The sequence below is a fragment of the Saimiri boliviensis genome, chromosome 5 (assembly GCF_048565385.1).
Source record: "Saimiri boliviensis isolate mSaiBol1 chromosome 5, mSaiBol1.pri, whole genome shotgun sequence".
In the NCBI taxonomy this organism is placed as follows: Eukaryota; Metazoa; Chordata; class Mammalia; order Primates; family Cebidae; genus Saimiri; species Saimiri boliviensis.
The window spans coordinates 137,470,237-137,491,254 of record NC_133453.1 but is presented as its reverse complement, the minus strand read 5'-3'; the positions used below and the strand labels follow the sequence as shown (position 1 = coordinate 137,491,254).

At 45.6% G+C, this 21,018-nt stretch overlaps 1 long non-coding RNA gene across 1 annotated transcript in view; it reads right to left on the bottom strand.

Annotated features, from left to right (window-relative positions):
- LOC141584665 (uncharacterized) overlaps positions 1-21,018 on the bottom strand; it is a 390,152-nt gene that overhangs the window by 305,984 nt on the left and 63,150 nt on the right. Inside the window, exon 8 of the long non-coding RNA XR_012517849.1 lies at positions 13,354-13,471. This is a non-coding gene — a long non-coding RNA (uncharacterized LOC141584665). The remainder of the gene's footprint in view (positions 1-13,353; positions 13,472-21,018) is intronic.

Below are 21,018 nucleotides of genomic sequence, written 5' to 3'. Positions count from 1 at the left end.
CTGCTCACTTCCTCTTCTATCTATTAAAAAGAGATTGATCCTCCGCTCTCCATCTAAGTCACAGTCACCCAGCCGCCATGACTTTCTTCACCCACAGCAGAGCAAAAGTAGCCAGGAAATCAAGGGAAGTGTCCCCTTGGGGATGGAAAGAGGCGAACGATCACTCAAGCTGGCGAAGGAAATTGACAGGTTTGAAATTGAGGAGAAAGGACAATGTTTTCATGCTGAATTCCCCAAGGACTTCAGGTGGCTACGGCTGGGGAGATTTCCTGACCTGGCCACCCTGCCCCCTGAGAAATGACTTTCACGGCCGGGAGAGGTGAATAACTGAAGGAGCGCAGCCATCAGGGACCCGTTCTGAAGGCAAGCCGCACAGCTGCCATGGACAGGGCTGGCTTCTTCTCAGCCCCTGCAGGTCCACAATGACCACGATAGTGACAGTGCTCACTGGACCACAGTGCATTTGTGTCAGGAGGACAGCACCATGCCACCATGAGCCAAGGGCCTGGAAAAATAATGTTCTTCAGTTGTCTAAGGCAAATGGGAGTCCAGCGTTATGTACATTTTAAAAGACATGACCTTATTCTGTATCCCAAGCTGGTGAGGTGAGAAATATGAATTGTGTAAGTTAACGTCTAGACTATCGTCAGAGTGTCTTAAATCCCTTTAGCCTTCATGTATGACCAGAAAGGACTGGGCTGAATTTAAAAAAAACAAAAAACAAAAAACTTTTCCTACACCAGAAATTATTATGTAATGGAATAAACCTTTTTTTTTTCAAAAGCAACTTTTAATTTTAGAATGGTTTTGGATTGACAGAAAAACTGCCACAATTGTACAGAGAGTTCCCATATTCCCATAAACTTCAAGCAGTTTTCCAGCTAATATCATCCAGGAGTATGGTGCATTCATTGAATGCAATGAATGAACCAATAGCAATGTATTATTATTGCTAGTATTAACTAGCATCCATGCTTTACCCAGATTGCCTTGGTTTTGACCAATGTCCCTCCATCTACTCTTCTGGGATCCCAACCTGGACACCGCATTGCATTGTGTTGCCTCCTTAGGCTCCTTTTGGTCCTGACAGCTTCTCAGAGTGTCTTTGGTTTTGATGGCTTTCAGATGTGAGAGGTATTGTTCAGGCCTTCTTCACACTCCCCCTCCATTGGGATCGCTCTGATGTTTTCCTCATGATTAAACTTGGGTGTGGGTTTTAGAACAGAAGACCTCAGAGATAAAGTGCCATTCCTGGCCAGGGCGCAGTGGCTCATGCTTATAATCCCAGCACTTTGGGAGGCCAAGGCGGGCAGATTACCTAAGGTGGGGAATTCGAGACCAGCCTGACCAATGTGGAGAAACCCTGCCTCGTTAAAAATACAAAATTAGCTGGGTGTGGTGGTGCATGCCTGTAATCCCAGCTACTTGGGAAGCTGAGGCAGGAGAATAGCTTGAATCCAGAAAGTGGAGGTTGTGGTGAGCCAAGATCGCATCATTGCACTCCAACCTGGGCAACAAGAGCAAAACTCTGTCTCAAAAAAATTAAAAAGTGCCATTCTAATCCCATCATATCAAGGGCACATACTGTTGGCATGACTCGTCACTGTTCACCTTGCGCACCTGGCTGAGGTGGTGATTGTCTGGTATCTCCACTGGATTTCTTTGGCATTCACCCTTCCACACCGCACTCTGTCGATGGAAGTCCCTATGCACAGCCCACATGGAAGAAGTAAGGAATTATGCTCTATCTCCTCAAGCGTGGAATATTGACACAAATTATTTGGATTGCTTCTCACCAGGAGGTTTGAAAGAGACTGTTTTCCAAATATAGGCTGAAATGACTCATTTCACCTCTGCATTTTTAGTAAGTGTTGGAGTATATCAGGGGTTCTCAAACGGTGCTCCACAAAGCTACGGGGTTCCAGGAAGGCAGTGAGGGGCTTCGGGAGGAGGCAGGCAGTGAGCAGGGCTCCAACCTCAGTGCTGGGATCACCCAGAGCCAAGAGAGGGCTGAGAAGATGTGACTCTTAAATGCGGTGTGGGATCCAGAGTGGGGACCCAGGGGAGCACCCCTTTTAAGTATTCACATGAAATGGGTTTTGCAGAAAATAATTTTGCTTGTAAAAAATAAGCTTGCAATACTCCGAAAGGTTGACTGTGAATGCTTCTACTCCTTCCGATTTCCTACCTTCTTACAACCTTCTTACAAGATCACGTATGACTCAATTAGATCCCATTTTTAAAAAGAGAAACAAAAGCATTCTGCAGTAAAAGTTTTGGGTTTTTTCTCCCTAATTTTTCCTGTAAAAAATACTGGGTAAAGTGAAAATCATCTTCAGATACGAAACCTACAAGTCACAATCATTCACTAAAGGGAATGTGACTATGAAGAGCTGGCTTTCTCTACCGTCCTCATCCTCAGCTCATCTCATCCAATTTCCTGTTGAATCAGGACACATGCAGGGCCTAAAGATCTGGCTGCACAAAAGGTTAAAACCTTGCGTCTCTCCTTTACTCAGACATCTCCCTGCAAACCCAAGGCAGGGGGGTGCTCTGGGTCCCCAGGCAGCAGCAATCCCACCCAATTCCTATTCACTTGACTTTCTGAAGTGACAGATTTGAGATGATACAGCCAAAGAAACCAGCGAAGTGTTTTCCTGAGAATTACCTCTCCCATCTCTTTCCAAAAGGAAAGCAGTTTTTGCCGCAATGACAGCTGATTGGCTGTCAGTTTTCCTGTCCATGGAGAAAAGACCCTTCCACATTGATGTGTTTTAATAGGTGATTTAGGCCAGTCACGGTGGTTCATGCCTGTAATCCCAGCACTTTGGGAGGCCAAGGCAGGCGAATCACAAGGTCAGGAGTTTGAGAACAGCCTGGCCAATATGGTGAAACCCTACCTCTATTAAAAAATTTAAAAATTAGCCAGGTGTGGTGGCACACCCCTGTAGTCCCAGCTACTCGGGAGGCTGAGGCAGGAGAATCACTGAAGATTGCAGTAAGCCGAGATCAAGCCACTGCACTCAGCCTGGGCAATACAGCGAGACTCTGTCTCAAAAAAGGCGATTTGGGGAGCAATTAGCAAAAAACACTAGAACCCAGCAAACTCAAGGATAGAGTCAACATGGTTTACTGGAAAGGACTTTGCTTGGCAACTAGATTGAAGTTCTAACTTTGGTGCTCTTACTTAGTGATTGCTTGAACTTGACCAAGTGACTTTAATTCTGAGCCTTGGTTTTCATGTGTAGCATGACAATAATAATGTCCCACAGCCCTTATGGGGAGGACCAACATGGCATGTACATAGTGTCTGGCCCACGGTGGCCACTAAGTGCACAAGAGCCACTGATGTGATTAAAGACTGGGAACCTTGTTTCTAAGTACAATGTACCTGCTTCTCTTATTTATTTATTTATTTATTTATTTATTTATTTATTTATTTATTTTTGGAGACAGGATCTTGCTCTGTCACCCAAGCTGAAGTACAGTGGTGCAATCATACTCACTGCAGCCTCAAACTCCTGGGCTCAAGTGATCCTCCCAACTCAGCCTCCTGAGCAGCTGGGACCACAGCTGCACACCACCACACCCTGCTAATTTTAAATTTTTTTTTGTAGAGATGGAGTCTAACTATGATGCCCAGGCTGGTCTCAAACTCCTGGCCTCAAGGGATCCTCCTGGCTCAGCCTTCCAGAAGCATTGGGATTACAGGCGTGAGCCACCACACCCACCCTCTCCTTCTTAATGAAAAGTCTAAAGCTCCATTTACCAAGAAGACAGGTAGTACTATCACCCTACAGTGGAAAACAGATAATTAAGTAGGGTCTTCCATTGGGTCTATTTTCTAAGAAAGCAAGTTGTCTGAGGAGCAAAGAATTGAGAGAATGTACCAGGAAGAGGTGGCATCATTACAGCAAACCTGTACACAGCACTTACAGGGCAGTTAGCCCTTCATGCCTGTGAACTCATTTAATCCTCTCAGCAACTCTGTGCAATGGAGACTATTATTACTATTATTATTATTATTATTATTATTATGCATCACAATTCTGGAAACAGATCCTCATAAGTAGCTTGCCCTCTCCCAGCTGGGTAGTGGTGGGGTTCAATTCCAACCCAGGCAGTCTGACTACAAAGCCCCTTTTTGGAACTGTGCAACTCCTTTTTGAGCAGGGGAAAGTTAATCTTTCTATGAATATAGTGGAAATACTCCTTCAGTAAGTTAAGAGGAGCTGTGTGCATGAGGCCAGATTTGTAAGTGACAGAAGAAACTAGAGTTGATTTGAGCAGAAAAGAAACATATTTAAAGTATCTGAAATTAAAAGCATTTGAAAAGTGTCTCAAATACAGACAATGATTGGGATGGGAGAGGGACTGATGTAGATTTCAAGAGACTAAAAGGCGTGAGGCATTTTTGGAAATTATACACATTTGAATGACGACTAGATATTAGATGACATTATAACAGTGTTCATTTTCTTAAGGTAACAATGGAATTATGAAGATGGAGAACATTTTTATTCTTAGGAGAGCATGCCGAAGTATTTGGAGGTAAAGGATCATAATGTGGGCATCTCGATTGCAAACAGTTCAGCAAATATGTGTGCATGTGCATGTGCTTGTGTGCTGAGAGAGGAAAGGGCATGTGCCCACAAATATGGAAAAATGTTAACAAATCATTAAATCTGGATAAAGGCATATATGATGTTCACTGTGCTAATCTTTTCATTTCATTGTAAATTTGAAATTATTCAAAAATTACAAGTTGGAAGAAAAAGCCAGGCACAGTGGCTCACACCTGTAATCACAGCACTTTGGGAGGCCAAGGCAGGTGGATCACGAGGTCAAGAGTTCGAGACCAGCCTAGCTAACATGATGAAACCCCATTTCCACTAAAAATACAAAAAAAATAGCTGGGCAATGTAACAGTTGCCTGTAATCCCAGCTACTTGGGAGGCTGAGGCAGGAGAATCACTTGAAGCTGGCAGCTGGAGGTTGCAGTGAGCTGAGATCACACCATTGCACTCCAACTTGGGCCACAAGAGCAAAACTCCATCTCAAAAAAAAAAAAAAAAAAAAAAAAACCAAGTTGGAAGAAAAAAATTCTTAAGTACATGCACTGAATGGCTCAGCACCCCAGGCCTGACTCAGAGCAGTGCAGGGACAGCACACCACAGCAGCCAGTGCAGCCAGCTTCTGCCAGCAGCCCTGCCAGCATGGGGGTACCATCTGCTGCCACCATTAGCACCCCCATAACTGTGCAGTTATCCCAGCCATATGCCAGAGAGCATTTTCCATAGGCCAACCCCAACCCCACTTGTCTCTGGATAGTGTGTCTGATGTTTTTCTGTTCCCTGGATGCAAGGGAGGCCAAGAATTAGTATCAGTCATTTCCGCTTCTATGGAGGGAGGAAAATTCCCGGAGAAAAAGGCTCCAGATGTTGGGTGGCCAAAAATACCACAGAAATCCCCAGGCAGAAGTGATTGCTGTATATCCCTTTTTGTCTTGACTCCTGAGAGTTCAGAGTTCAATGTTTTGGCTAAATCGCTTCTGCTATCCTTAGTTAAGAATTGTGATAGTTGTCCTTACTACCACTTGGTTTTTGTTCTCTTATCTTTGCTTCTTTATCATTTTATTGTCTTTCTTCCTTTTATTGTTAGCTACCTCCAATTATTATTTCTTTGTACATAGGTCAGTAATCAATAATAAGTGAATGATCACATTAGTAAGGGGCATACAGTCGGATGAAGTGGCTCACAACTATAGTCCCGGCACTTTGGAAGTCCAAAGTGGGAGGATCACTTGAGCCCAGGAGTTTGAGACCAGCCAGGGCAACATGGCAAGACCCCATCTCTACAAAACAAAATTCAAAAATTAGACAGGTATAGTGGTGCATGCCTGTAGTTCCAGCTACTCAGGAAGCTGTTGAGCCTGAGAAGTCGAGGCTGTAGTGTGCCATGATTGCACGTCTGCACTCCAGCCTGGGCAGCAGGGTGAATCCCTGCCTCAAAAAATAAATAAATGAGGCTGGGCACAGTGGCTCATGCCTATAATCCCAGCACTTTGGGAGGCCGAAGTGGGCGGATCACCTGAGGTCAGGAGTTCAAGACCAGCCTGACTAACATGGTGAAATTCCATCTCTAAAAATAAGTGAATGAATGAATGGGCATACAAGGCTGGCAGTGGACACTGGGCCTCCAAGCCTGGCTGCCTTAGCAGTTCCCCACACAAGGCCCCAACCCCTGTCCTGGTCTAGATTCATCCAGATTCTTCTATCACTTATCCTGAAACTGGGTCCAAGTTCCCAACCCCTCTGAGTATCCCCTTCCTCCTGCATAACAGAGCCAGAGGATTGATGAGCATTATTTAATTTCTTTTTCATATCTACGAGGCAGTACTAATTTTATAGATGAGAAACTCAGAGAAACTGAGGGCGTTGCCCTCACTGTATAATTAGAAAGTGTGGGGAAGAGGACCCAGGATGCCCTGACTCCAAATCCCAAGCAACTGCCACACTGCCAGTTGCCAGAGTAACATTTAAGGAAATAGCAAGAACTCAAGGGTCAGGTTGGTGCCCGTCACATGGAGAGAGACTCTGAGACTCTCTTCCCTCCCTGCTACTGTCTCCATGATCTTCCACAAACTTCTCCATGGGCCCAGTTGGATACACTCCTAAATTCAAACCCCTATGATGTGATGAGATTTCAGGAAGCTTGCAGCTCTTTAGGAAGGTCCACCAACACAGAGATTGTCTCTCAGGGTTTGTTTTTTTTTAAAACAGCCTAATGGACACCCCAGAACTTTTCATCCCTTTCTAACTAAACGATGAGGGTAAGATATTGACAGCATTTCTTCCTTTTCTTGGCTACATTAATGGGAAGCCAAATGTGTGTGTTCTCACTCTTACTAGTTGCCATTTTTATTTCAAAATTGAAAATCACTTTTAGTGCCCTAGAATTTTCTTTCTAGCCCTGTCATAGCAGATCTCTAAATGTGACAGTTGCTTTCCCAGGCTGTCAGAAAGAAAGTGACAGAAGCTGCAGAGTATGGAAAATGTTCTCGGCTACAAACCCAAAACTAGAAATCACCAAGGCCACCTCTGTCTCATAGCCCTCATCCAGTGACCTCAGGGCTGAGGCCCTGGGGCCAAGGGGCAATCCTCTCTTCTGCTGGGGCAGGGAGTCAACCAGGTTCATTAAATATGCCACTGCATTGTTGTAAATAGTTACACAGTTGTCTGTCAAAGGGATGTATCATCATTTAATGAATTCCTTAAATGTGAACATTTTTCATTTCTAATTTTTTATGAATATGGCAATCTTTCTAGGTATATCCTTTACAGAGGGGGTTCTCAGCTTTGGCACCACTGACATTTTGCAGCAGAGAATTCTTTGCTGTGGAGGAGGGGCTGACCTGGACCCCTCCTCATTCATTTATTTATTTTTTGAGACATATATGTTTCCATGTATACTTACTGAGCCACAATAGGCAGTAGGAAGGAAGTAAAAGAGCTCATAGGTCAGCCCAGGCCTTCCCCAGGTCAGTGGGCATCTCAAAGGGGCTTCCAGGGATCCCCAATGCATTGTGATTCTAAAGGACCCATTTCACAGAAAGTAACAGATTGAATTGCAGTCCAACGCCAAGCCAGTGACTTTCTCTGAGTTCTGCCTGCACACATGGACCTGGTAAGGATTTTGCTGAGAAATCAACAAACAGCTCTTGCATCCATCCGCAGGACAGGTGAGGGTTTACTAGCAGCCTCTGCTGCTGCCCCAGCTCAAACACTCCCAGTGCAGAGGGGCACTGATCAAGCTTCCCCCCAGCTCAGTTAGAAAGACTAAGCAACACACAGACACTGCGAGGGTTCCCAGGGGTCTTAATTAGTGTGGAGAGCACACCGGCCTTGCCTGAGTGTGAATGGCAGCCACGTCCCCAGTTGGCCATGAGGATGTGAGCTGCCAACCGCCGTACCGGGCCCAGTCAGTGCCTCTTCCACTGCTCCAAAATGTCAGTGGTGCCAAGGCTGAGAACCCCCCTCTGTAATGGATACACCTAGATAGATTGCCATATTAATAAAAAAATTTAGAAATGAAAAACGTGACCCCCTCGCCTGGCAACCCAGAAGTTGTGCTAGCAACTGCAGCCTTCCTTCTCCCACAATCCCTAGCGTGCTTTCTTTCCATCTTGGACCCGGCACAATGGCTCCCGCAAAGAAGGGTGGCGAGATTAATAAAAAACTTAGAAATGAAAAATGTGACCCCTCGCCTGGCGACCTGGAAGTTGTATTCGCAACTGCAGCCTTCCTTCTCCCACAATCCCTAGCGCGCTTTCTCTCCATCTTGGACCCAGCACAATGGCTCCCGCAAAGAAGGGTGGCGAGAAGAAAAAGGGCCGTTCTGCCATCAGCGTGGTGGTGACCCGAGAATACATCATCAACATTCACGCGCACATCCATGGAGTTGGCTTCAAGAAGCATGCCTCTCGGGCCCTCAGAGAGATTCAGAAATGTGCCATGAAGGAGATGCAGAAAGAGTCTGGTACTCCCTCCCCTCTCTCTCTCGCACTCACTGGCTCCCCTGTGCCTTTCACCATGTGTGGAAGCAGCCTGAGGCCGTCACCAGATGCCCCAGTCTGAAACCTTCCAGCCAGCAGAATTGCGAGTCAAAGAAACATCTTTCTTTATAAATTACCCAGGCTTGGATATTCCTTGATAGCAACATAAACATCCTAAGACAACAGTGATGTCTCCACACACTGGCGCAGTGTGGCAAAAATATAAATACTGGGAGTCAGGAAGCCTGAGTTCTGGCGGGGGCCACTGCTAGCTACCCAAGGTCGGTGGTGCCTCCTCTAACCACCCTAGTATCAAGTTCCTCATCGTGATCAAAGAGGCTTAAAGAAAAGAATTTCTAAATATCCTTCCAACTTAACAATTCTAATGAAGAGTGCTTCAGAAAAGCATGGTCTTGGCCGGGCGTGGTGGCTCACACCTGTAACCCAGCACTTTGGGAGGCTGAGGCAGGCAGATCACCTGAGGTCAGGAATTCAAGGCCAGCCTGGCCATTATGGTGAAATCCCATCTCTACTAAAAAATGGAAAAATTAGCCAGGTGGGGGGAGGGGCACGGTGGCTCACTCCTGTAATCCCAGCACTTTGGGAGGCCGAGGCGGGCAGATCATGAGGTCAAGAGATCGAGACCATCCTGGCCAACATAGTAAAACCCCATCTCTACTAAAAATACAAAAAAAAATTAGCCGGGCGTGGTGGCACACGCTTGTGGTCCCAGCTACTCGGGAGGCTGAGGCAGAAGAATCGCTTGAACCCAGGAGGCGGAGGTTGCAGTGAGCCAAGATTGTGCCACAGCACTCCAGCCTGGTGACAGAGCAAGACTCCATCTCAAAAAAAAAAAAAAAAAAAAAATTAGCCAGGTGTAGTGGCACACACCTGTAATCCCAGCTACTTGGGAGGCTGAGGCAGGAGAATCACTTGAACCTGGGAGACAGAAGTTGCAGTGAGCCGAGGATCACGCCATTGCACTCCAGGCTGGGCAACAGAGCAAGATTTCATCTCAAAAAAAGAAAGAAAAAGAAAAAGAAAGACTATCATGGAAAGAATGATATCAACTGAATTGCACTACCTCCCATGTGCCTCCCAGCCATCCTCCACATCCAGCCACAGCCACCTTCCCAAGCCTCAAATCTGTGCAGCCCTTCCCCACATTATACTCTACAAAGATCCTGCCCTCCCCAGAGCCTGGAGATGGGCTGAAAGGCCAAGCTGGGCATCCGTTCCATTAGTGCTCCAAGATTATTCAGCATTTACTTTGAGTCAGCCATGGTGTTTTCCCAAATGTGCTGTGTTGCTCTCTAACTTTGTTTCATTTGCAAAGTGGGGCCCTCTTTCCCCTTTGGCCTTTCTCCTACCTGCTCATCCTCCAAAGCTACACCAATTGTCACTCCTCAAAGAGTCTTTGTTAAAATAGAGTCTGTCAAGGACAGCCCACCCCACCCAGTCCCTGAGCCATGCTGTTGGGCTGCCCACCGCAATGCCCATCATCTTACTTAGTATTGCTCCACTGAAGTCCTATGTCTGGTCACATCCCGGCCTCTGTCCCTGAAGCTCCTACAGTACCCGGGCCAGAGCAGGTGGTCCATAAATGGCTCATTGAGTGAGTGTCTGTTCCACTGCTTATTCACTATGAAACCTTGGGCACAGTATTTATCCTCTTTGCTATGGACTGATTTTGTCTCCTTCAAAATTTATATGTTGAAACCTTAACCCCCAAAGTGATAGCGTTAGGAGACAGGGCCTTTGAGAGGTGACAATGCCATGAGGGTGGATCCCTCATCAATGGGGCTAATGACCTAGCAAAAAAAGAGGCCAAGAGAGCTGCCCTGCTCCCTATTCCATGTGAGGACCCAGTGAGAAGGCACCATCTATGAACCAGAAAGCAGCCTTCACCACACACTAAATATGTTGGCACCTTGATCTGGGACTTCCCAGGCTCCAGAACTGTGGGAAATAGATCCCTATTGTTTATAAGCTACCAGTCTACAAGATCTTGTGGTAGCAGTGTGAGCTGACCAAGACACTCCTTTTTTTTTTTTTTTTTTTTTTTTTTTTGGAGACTGAATCTTAGTCGTCACCCAGGCTGGAGTGCAGTGGCACGATCTCAGCTCACTGCAATCTCCATCTCTCAAGTTCAAGCGATTCTTCTGCCTCAGCCTCCCAATTAGCTGGGACTACAGGCATGAGCCCCTGTGCCCGGCCTAAGATACTCTTAAAGTCTCATCTTTAAACTGGAGATGGTAACAGCTCCTCCCTCAGAGAACTGAAGTGAGGACAAAATGAGGCTATGCCTGTGAGATTCTTCCCAGCCCAAGCCACCCGGCCCAGTACACGTTAGCAGTGATCCACAGCTAACCTCATCTCATCTAGGGAGCCCCAAAACAGCTCCTGTGAGTTATGAAAGAAGGAGCAAGAAGGTTCCAGTAGACTGGGTGCAGTGGCTCATCCCTGTAATCCCAGCAATTTGGGAGGCCCAGGCAGGTAGATCAACCTGAATTCAGGATTTTGAGACCTGCCTGGCCAATATGGTGAAACCCCACCTATACTAAAAAATACCCCCAAAACTTAGCAGGGTGTGGTGGTGCACGCCTGTAGTCCCAGCTATTCAGGAGGCTGAGGCAGGAGAATCGCTTGAATCTGGGAGGCAGAGGTTGCACTGAACTGAGATGGCATCATGTACTCCAGCCTTGGCAACAGATCAAGACTCTGTCAAAAAAAAAAAAAAAAAAAAAAAGGAGGCTCCAGTGATGAATGCTGCTGAAGGGTAGGAATGAGAAGCAGAAATGTCTAGGAAAGAATTGGTCAGAATGCCCTGCTGAGCCCTTGGCATGACTTAAAAAGCCTCTGAGCCAATGGGAGAGAGGGCCAGGCTGCTCCCCAGGGCCCCTCGCGGGGACTCGAGGTTGAAAGTGAGGCTGCATTAGCCACAGGTCACAGGGGACAAGCAGGGAGCAGGGGCAACCTCCCCGTGACATGAGCCTCAGCAGAGCTGGCGAGGGCCCTGTGCTTCCTGGCTGGAGCTGTCAGGGTCTCCTCCTGGAGAAAGAGACCAGAGCAAAGGCAGCCAATACCTCAGGGATATCATGGAATAAGGAGATGCTCACCTATTCCAGAAGTTTCTTTAATTATAGATTGGAGAAGAAAGAGACAAGACTCCAAAAGTCCCAAAAATCGCTTATTTATTTATTTTAGAGATAGGGTTTCTCTCTGTCACCCAGGCTAGAGTGCAGTGGCATAATCATAGTTCACAGCATCTTCAAAGTTCTGGGATCAAGGGATCCTCCCACCTCAGCCTCTTAAGTAGCTGAGACTACAGGCACACATCACCATGCTCCATTCATTTTTTTATTTTATGTAGAGATGGGGGGGTCTTAAACTCCTGGACTCAACCAGTCCTCCCACCTTGGCCTTCCAAAGTGCTGAGATTACGGGCATGAGCCACTGTGCCTGGCCTAGAAAGAGCTTTTATTTTTTTGAGACAGAGTCTCGCTCTGTTGCCAGGCTGGAATGCAGTGGCACCATCTCAACTCACTGAAACCTCTGCCTCACAGGTTCAAGCGATTCTCCTGCCTCAGCCTCCTGAGTAGCTGGGATTATAGACGCCCTCCAACACGCCCAGCTAATTTTTTTGTATTTTTAATAGAGACGGTCATATTGGCCAGGATGGTCTGGATCTCCCGTCTTGGCCTCCCAAAGTGCTGGGATTACAGGTGTGAGCCACAGTGCCCAGCAAAAGAGCTTATTTTCACAAACAGGTTTAAAGTCACTCTGTGGTCATCTCCCAATAACAGAGAGCAAATCCCCATTATGTTTGTCACTCCTTTAGGTAAAAGCGTTGCCTTCGCCAAGCCCTCTTTAGAAGTTTATCTGCCACTCAGAACAAAATATGATACAATGACCCACCCATAACTGCCCATGAAAGCCATTTTTGGGGTCAGTTTTTAAGGAATAAAAGGAGGTTTGTTTTTTGAAGAGAGTAGCTCTAGGTAGAAAGAACCAAAGAACCAATGGTAGGATTGAAAAGACAAGAAAATCACCTAGTCTTGTTTCCTTAGTGTCTTCCTCCTGGTCCTCAGTTAATAGCTGAACCAGGAAACATTGACAAAGTGTGTCATTCAGGGAAGCTCCGAGTGTTCAATACCAAGGACTGGAATAAAACCCAAGTGAAATCCATCTAGCGTATTTCCTCCCCACCTGGCATACCCACATGTCTGGATGCGCCTAGCCACCTGCTGCCATCCCCCTTGTGAAACTGACATGGTCAGATGTCATGCTAGCGGAAGGCTTTAATTGAAGCCGAATTAAATTAATTACATCATTTTTGCTTTCCAAGCTTAATTCCCTTGAAGTTACATCATGAAACCAGGGCATTACAAAGGATTAGGGACCAAAGGAAGGTAGGGCTGAATAAGGCTTCCAGATGCCCATGAGTCATGTCTCATACATCCCTGATGTGGACCCCTGTGACTCACCACTGATACCAGCAACAATTCCATGTGGCCTCCACTCACAGGGATTTCTGGCCTTGCCTCCTGCTGCTGAGAACTCGGAGTACTCCCTGAGTTAGTCAGAAGTCAGGGAAGCTGTAAGCATGACTCGTCATCTCAAATGGCCTTTTAAGGCCTTTCAAGGTCTGTGTTTATTTTGGAAGACTTTGAGACTAATTTAGTTCAGCATTTCCCCAAAAGTGGTGTTGCCAAGGATGTTAGTAGATGCTATGTGGAAAACAAAGGGTCGAGTGGTCAAATACATTTGAGAAAAGGTTTAATAAACAGGTTTCCTACCTGGGAGCCTCCTCGGAGCCTTCAACCTGCTAAGTTCACTGTGAATGTCCAGAAAGCAATAGAGTATGTGGCATTCCCCAAAGTGGGTTCACCATGGATTCGCCTCTGCAGAAGAATCCTGTGGAGTTAAAGCACTGATGAACACATTTTGGAAAAGCCTTTTGGGTTGCAGCTTCTCCTCCCACCACTCTCCCTTGCCACAAAGACAGAGCAATCTCCAGACACCTGTGTTTCTAAAACGGTGATTTCACATCCATCTCTGCCATTTGGGACATTCTGCAAAAATTCCTCCCTCATTCCTACAAGCAAATAACCGTGTTTTTGTTTCCACGGAAGAACAGCTATGTTGTGTAGCATGGCAATGGTGAGAGGGGCCACTGGGACTGCTCACTTCTTATTTTACCACTGAAGAAGATGCAGGTGATGGAGCAGAAGTGACCAGCTGGAGATGAGACAGCTAGACAGACACAGAGCTGGGACTGGATACCCACTGATCTAAATCTCCACCCACAATAATGGGATCAGCTACTCAGGTACAAATAAAGGGAGTTACTAGTTGATTAGCTGATTAGTTATTAGTTACTAAATTACAGAGTCATTGTTAGATAAATGGATTACCAGACCCATCCAGGAAAGAAGCTTCTGAACAGAGCAAGCAGCAACACCCAAGTGGTGGGAGGTGGGTCCTAGGAGATGAATGTGAATGGCTATGGGTTCTTCTTTTCTGAATTTTCATAAAATGCTATGCATAACTCTACCCAGGATTTACCACATTCAATTACAATGAAATATTTGGGGCCCTTCTTTCTGTATCAGAGTTCTTAGTTGCAGACAACAGAATCCACTCTAGCTAATGTGAGCAAAAAGATGATTTACTAAACAGTACTGAATGGTGCATGCAATCTTCAGGAGAAATGGAAAATGAGATCAGATGTGACACAAGCAGGAATAACAGAGCCAGGAGCAATGTCCAACCACACTGCAGACCTGCTGCAGGGAACACTGATGGCTTCTGCCACCCACCTCTGGACCCTACGATACTAGGCTGGATGCTAAAAACCTACAGCAGCCCTAGAAAACCAGTTACCCCTGTCATCGTGCTTGTCAGAACACCTGCACAAGATCAGCACCTCACCTTGCTCACTTCTGCATCTGGATCTCCAGCAGAGGCACATGCCAGGCCAACCTAGATCACATGCTGGGAACACTGTGGACCCGTCAGTGGTGACTGAGCAACCCCAAGCTTCTCGAAGAATTGGCAAAACCTGAGCTAACCGAAATAATGAGAAGAAATTGTTGTTGATTTTTTAACCTGTAAATTCTCTTAGAATTTGGTTTCCCCAAAATGAGTTATTTACTTTGTGATGCTTGTTACTTACTGTATCAATTATATTTGAGAAAAATGAAGAATAATGTGAAAAACTGAGCTGTAACTTGTAACTTTGGCTCTGCTGAGCTGCTCTGGTAAAAACAGGAACTCTGTGTAAGGGACAAACCACATAGCCTGACTGCTGGAGAGAGATGACAGCAGGTAATGAGCTTCTCACTGTAGAGTCCATAAACAGACGTGTAATGGAGAGGCTTCTTACCCAGATTCCTTTCCCAAGAAAGGCATATTGATTATGGCCCTGGAAAAGGAATGAGACCCTTATGGGGAGCCTATAAACGGACACATGAGGGGCGTCTGCCATGAGGAGAAACCTCTGTGGAGATAAGGATGTAAAAATCTTTCTTCTCTCGCTGCTCCCCACGGCCTGCATGGGGTCTCCCCCCTCTTGCAGTTTTGTGGTCAGGCTGGTTGTCTTGCGTCAGATCCTGTTCCCCCTGCAGCTGTGAGCCTACTTTTCTTGCTGATAATTATAAGTTTATAATTAACCTATATTCTTGCTAAGGTTTATGGTTTTTATGCTAACGCACAGAAAGTAACTTTTACTTGGTTCTGCTTTTGCAATACTATATTGTGATCTCTGGTCAACAGTTTTTGCTTATGTCTCTTTTTGAATAATTATCACTGAAACTTTGTGTAACCTCACTCACCCTCCCCTACTGAAAGAGCCTAATAAAAAACTGAGGTTTTCAGGGGAATGTTAGACATCCATGGAGGGGCTTTAGGTGGTGTCTCCCCTGGGCCTATCTTTGAAGAAAACTGTTTCTTTGTCTTTTCTTTCTTTTTCACTGAACACTCGATGACTTTGCGAGATCCTGAATCCATGCTGATATACTGGAAGCTGGTCTCCACAACAGTCACATGCCTCACCATATATTATGGACTGAATTGTGTTTTTCCAAAATTCAGATCTCTATGATATCCCTGACCCATAACAAGACTGTATTTGGAGACAGAACATTTAAGGGTATAATTTAGGTTAAATGAGGTCAAAATGGGCAGAGGGAGCCAATATCACTGGAGTCCTTATAAGAAGAGGAAAAAATGCTGGGAACACACATACACAGAGCAGAAAAGCCATGTAAAGACACAGGGAGAAGGTGGCCATCTGTGAGCCAATGAGAGAGCCCTCAGGAGAAACAAACCCTGCCAACATCTGGATCTTGGACTTCCAGCCTCCAGAACTATGAGACAAGAAATGTCTGTTGTTTAAACCATCCAGTCTGTGGTATCATGTATTGGCAACCAAGCAAACTAATACAACCTGGTTGAAAGGGAAACATAGTTTGTAGGTTTCCAGTCTCAGTAACTGGGGGGAAGAAAATGAGAAGAACCGATGTACAGAATCCACCATACTTTATCTCAACAACAGGCTTGCCACTGAGTTTAGAAATGTGTGGGGGCATTTTCTGTTGTTGTTGCAACAGAAAGAGGAAATGCTGTTGGTATTTAGATGGTGGAACCAGTGGCACTAAATACCCTATAATGCATGGACCATTCCAGGCCACAGATAATTTTTGCACAAAAAAAATCTAATTGCTCTGTCTGTTGAGAAACTCTAGGCTAGAGTAGGAGCTCCGTGAAGACAGAAATAGTTTATTTTCTCCAGCATCAGCACCAGAGTCTGGCACAGAGGCAATGCTCAATCAAGTTGTGTTGAATAAATGTATAAGAAATGAATGACTATAAAGAGGAATGAAAGAATAAATAAATGGCCAGAATAAGAATGGAAACAGCCGAGAATTAGAAGTGACTAAATATCTGAGCCATACAGACATAAAATTATATATTCTTTTTATTTTTTATCACTGAAAATTGTGTCTGAGTTAGAAAAGAAGTTAAAACAGAGGTGCACTGAAGTGATTTCGAGGCTGATTGATTGTTTGGTTAATTAATGAGCAGATCAGTGGGGGATAGAGTTGGGCACGAGAGATGGGCTGGGGTTGGCCGTGGGGAGCTAATCAGTCACAGTGTGAGGGAGCAACAGGCGAGAAAATCCTGGGGCCATGAAACTTACCCACAACCAAAACCCTCCTTTTACCTATATCCATCACTATGACAGAGGCACTTGGATGGTATCAAAGTCTGCATTATTTAAGTCACTTTTCAAAAACAAAACATTGCCCCCCCACGCCCTTTTAATAGGTTAATATGTCACCTGAAGGGTGTTGACACCATGACCAATACCTGCCCATCATAGCGATTTTTGGATTAGTTTACAATGCAAGTAGGTCCGTTTTTGAAGAATGTAGTTGTAGGTACATAAGACCAGTGGCAGAAATCAAAAGACTTTAGAAAATGGACTGGCCTGGGTGCCTTAGGGCCCCAACCTTGGTCCTGAGTTGAGATAGGAAATATTGCCAAAGCATGTCTTTCAGGAAAGCCCAAGGTGTTCAATGCCAAGGAACAAAATAAAACCCAAATGAAACTCATCTGTCAAATTTCCTCCCCAGTTGGTATACACGTCTGGATGTGTCAGTCACCTGCAGCTGTCCCCCTTATGAAACTGACAATGTAAGATATGCTATGGGTTCTCTGCAACTTCTCTTGGACACACCCAAACATCCCTCCCACCAGGATCCTATCACCTCCCACCTGGGCCACAATGACTGCTAAGTCTCCACACTGCCAGGGCCCCCCTGCACCCATCAACTGTGCCACACATTAATCTCTTCCAGCCTAGTTAACATATCTGTGTTTCCTGTCATATTTCATATACAAAAATACATCCAATGAGGCAATTAAAATACCAATATAAGTAGAAAATGAGAACCAAAGAAAAGAGAACCCCAGTAATCCAACCATTTGCCCCAGTATTTCCTAGAAGCCATGACGTAAAGGAAGTCAGGTGGATTGTATAAATGTCATTCATGGAGAAGAAAACTACAAACTCTTGAAGGAAAGCAGCTCTTCCCAAGCTCCTACATTAAGAAAGGGCTCCTGCAGGATTTCATATGGAGGACAATGAAAGACCCTAGGAGCAAAGTCCTCAGCAGCATCATTCACTAATGATGCAATAGTGGAATTTCATATGAAGGTGTCTTCCTCCTGAGCCAAGAGTGCAAAATTAAAATGCAGTTTAGAGACGGTATCTTTCCCAATAGACTTATTTTCCTTAAGTCTGCATTTATCATGTTACTCTACTGCCCAGAACCAATGATGTCTCTTTCTTCCCTACCTCTTCTGAGTGGCTCTCTCTAGGCTGGCTCCCAGGCTTTCCCTACTGATGGATGGAAACTTCCTCCAGCACTCCCTAGCATACCCTCAAGGCCCTCCTTATCCAAGGGCAAGGCTCCTCTCCACCTTCCAACTCATCTCTGACTGCAAACCAAATCCTGCAGCTCCTACGAGGAGAGAAGTAGAATGGGAAGGAAAAGGAAAAATAAAGTCGAGAAGGAGAGAGGGAAAAAAAAGATGGAAGGAAGAAGGAAAGTAGCAAAAAGAGAAAAGAGAGATCCTGACACTCCAACTCCAAGGAGAGATTCGCGTTTAAGGCTGGGTCTCAGCCCTACCACTTCTGTGGACTTTCTGTCCTGCCCGTCTTGGCCGTGACTCCCCTTTCCGGAGCAGCTGGGTGCTGTACCATGTTCCTCCCACTGCATGCCCTCTGGCACCTCAGGCTCTGGCAATACTAAGAACATGACGTTCCTCCAAACACACCAAAACAGTCTACCCAACGTCCATTCCCTGCTGCTTCCTTAATAACAGCCCTTGGGATCTCCTCAGGGCTGCACTTTGCTCAGTTAAAAGACTGCATTTGCCTGCATCTCTTGAATCTAGACAAAAGTTCTTGGGTGAAGCTTCTGCGAAGTCTTTCTCAAGGGGACTGGTTCAGCTGGAAGGAAGAGCCGCCTACCCCTTGCCCTTCCCCTTCACTCTGCCTGAAATACTATAGACCCCTTATTCAAGGGGGATGTGTTCCAAGACCCCCAGTGGATGCCTGAAACTGAGGATAGAACCAAACCCTATATGTACATTTTTTTCCTGATACCTAGACACCTATGATAAAGTTTAATTTCTAGGCTGGGCACAGTGGCTTACACCTGTAATCGCAGCACTTTCGGGGGCCAAGGTGGGCAGATCGCCTGAGGTCAGTAGTTCAAGACTACTCTGGGCAAAATAGTGAAACCCCATCTCTACTAAAAATACAAAACTGAGCTGGACATGGTGGCACGTACCTGTAATCCCAGCTACTTGAGAGGCTGAGACAAGAAAATCGCTTGAACCCAGGAGGCAGAGATCGCAGTGAACCAAGATGGTACCACTGCAGTCCAGCTTGGGAAACAGAGCAAGACTCTTGTTTGAAAAAAAGATGTTTAATTCATGAATTAGGCACAGTAAGAGATTAACAACAATAATAACAAAATAGAGCAATTATAACAATATGTCACTATCACTACTCTTGCACTTTTGAGAATTATTTAAATACGACCACAATACCACAGCCACTGATCCGGTAACCAAGACCACTGAGTGACTAACAGAGTGTATACAGCATCGGGACGGAGCAGGATGGCATGAGATTTCATCGTGCTACTCAGAAGGGTGCACCATTTAAAACTTACACATTGTTTATTTCTGGAATTTTCCATTGCATATTTTTGGACTGCAGTTGACTAAAGGCAACTAAAGCCGTGGAAAGTGAAACCATGGACAAAGGAGAAGGGGGTTACTGGACGGACATCCTGGCTGGAACTCCAGCAGGTATCTTGTGACCTTGAGGATAAAAGTCACATGCCAAGAATGGAAAAGCAGAAAGAGAGAAAATGCCTCTATAGCAGCCCTGAATTGCTTGCTTTTGGACTTCTCTATGAAAGAGAAGTTAGCCTTATTTAAGTCACATATTTGGTTTCCTCTCTTAGACAGCTAGATCAAAATGCAATACAACAGCCATGTGGTTTTCTGCCTCTGACCCATGGTCCAGCTGTTCTCTCTGCCAAAAACCCCTTCATTCCCATCATCCTGCGTATTTCTGGTCAGGTTAAAAGCCTGCACCGAGGCTTCTTTCCCCGTGTGGAGCTTCTTGAGTTGACTTCTTAGGCAGGCCGAGTTCCTCCCTCCTGAGTTAGTCCTCTTCCCTAAGCCAGGTTCACTCTCTTACCATTGCTTTGGGATCGTTTACACTAGTGGTTCTCTAAGTGGGTCCTGGGCCAGCAGCAGCACCTGGGAGCCCCACCCGAGACCTACTGGATTAGAGACTCCCAGAGTGGGGCCCTTGGAATCTGTATTTCACAAACTCTCCAGGGGATTCTAATGCAGCTGAAGTTTGAGATCCCTGCTTTACATGCATGGAGTTTTCTACAGGAGGAGGGTCTTGTGTGTGTCATCTTTTATCCAACAGCCCTAGATTTGCCAGCCACATAATAATGGCTTAATAACTATTCAAAGAATTATACAACAATTGATGAATGAAAATGAGAAAGAATGATAAATTAATTGTTTATATGAAAACAACACGGATTCTCTACTCCGGAAAGTCCCGTGGATATTTGCCTGCTTTTCTCAGCATCAACTCTTAGCAGTTCCAAAGCCCCAAAGGGAGACATGGCCCCTAAACTTTCACAGGGATTCTGTCTAGTCAGTGCCTGCCATGCTGTCTGGCACCACTCCTGCAAAGGACAAAAAAGAAAATAAAAACAGCAAGGGATTTTTAAAAAGAAAAAGAACCATGTCTTTGAGGGCTGAAGGGAACGCCCCAAATTTTTGTCCTTGCCTCAAATTTTCCATGGAAATGTAAAGCAGTGGTTTACCTTCATCGGAATTGGTTTCACCTTAAAATGGCTTTTTTTCTTTTTTCAATGAGACGGAGTCTTGCTCTGTCACCCAGGCTGGAGCACAGTGATGTGATCTCAGCTCATGCAGCCTCTGCCTCCCAGGTTCAAGCAATTCTCCTGCCTCAGGCCCCCAAGTAGCTGGGATTACAGGTGTGTACCACCATGCCCAGCTAATTTTTGTATTTTTAGTAGAGACAGGGTTTCACCATGTTGGCCAGGGTGGTCTCAAACTCCTGACCTTAGGCAATCTGCCCACCTCGGCCTCCCAAAGTGCTGCGATTACAGGCATGAGCTACCGCACCCAGCCCTACATGACTTTCTTGATGGAGTGAGCAGCCTAGACTACCAATGGGTTTTCTAGAAAGGAGAAGTGGGGCAGAGAGTGGACAGCACGCATTGCACATGAGATGACATGATGAGGAAGGTCCTCAGATTGCAAGGACAGGTGATGAGACTGTACTTCAAAGCCAGCAGGGGAGGAATGTTCCTCTCAGCAGATGAAGA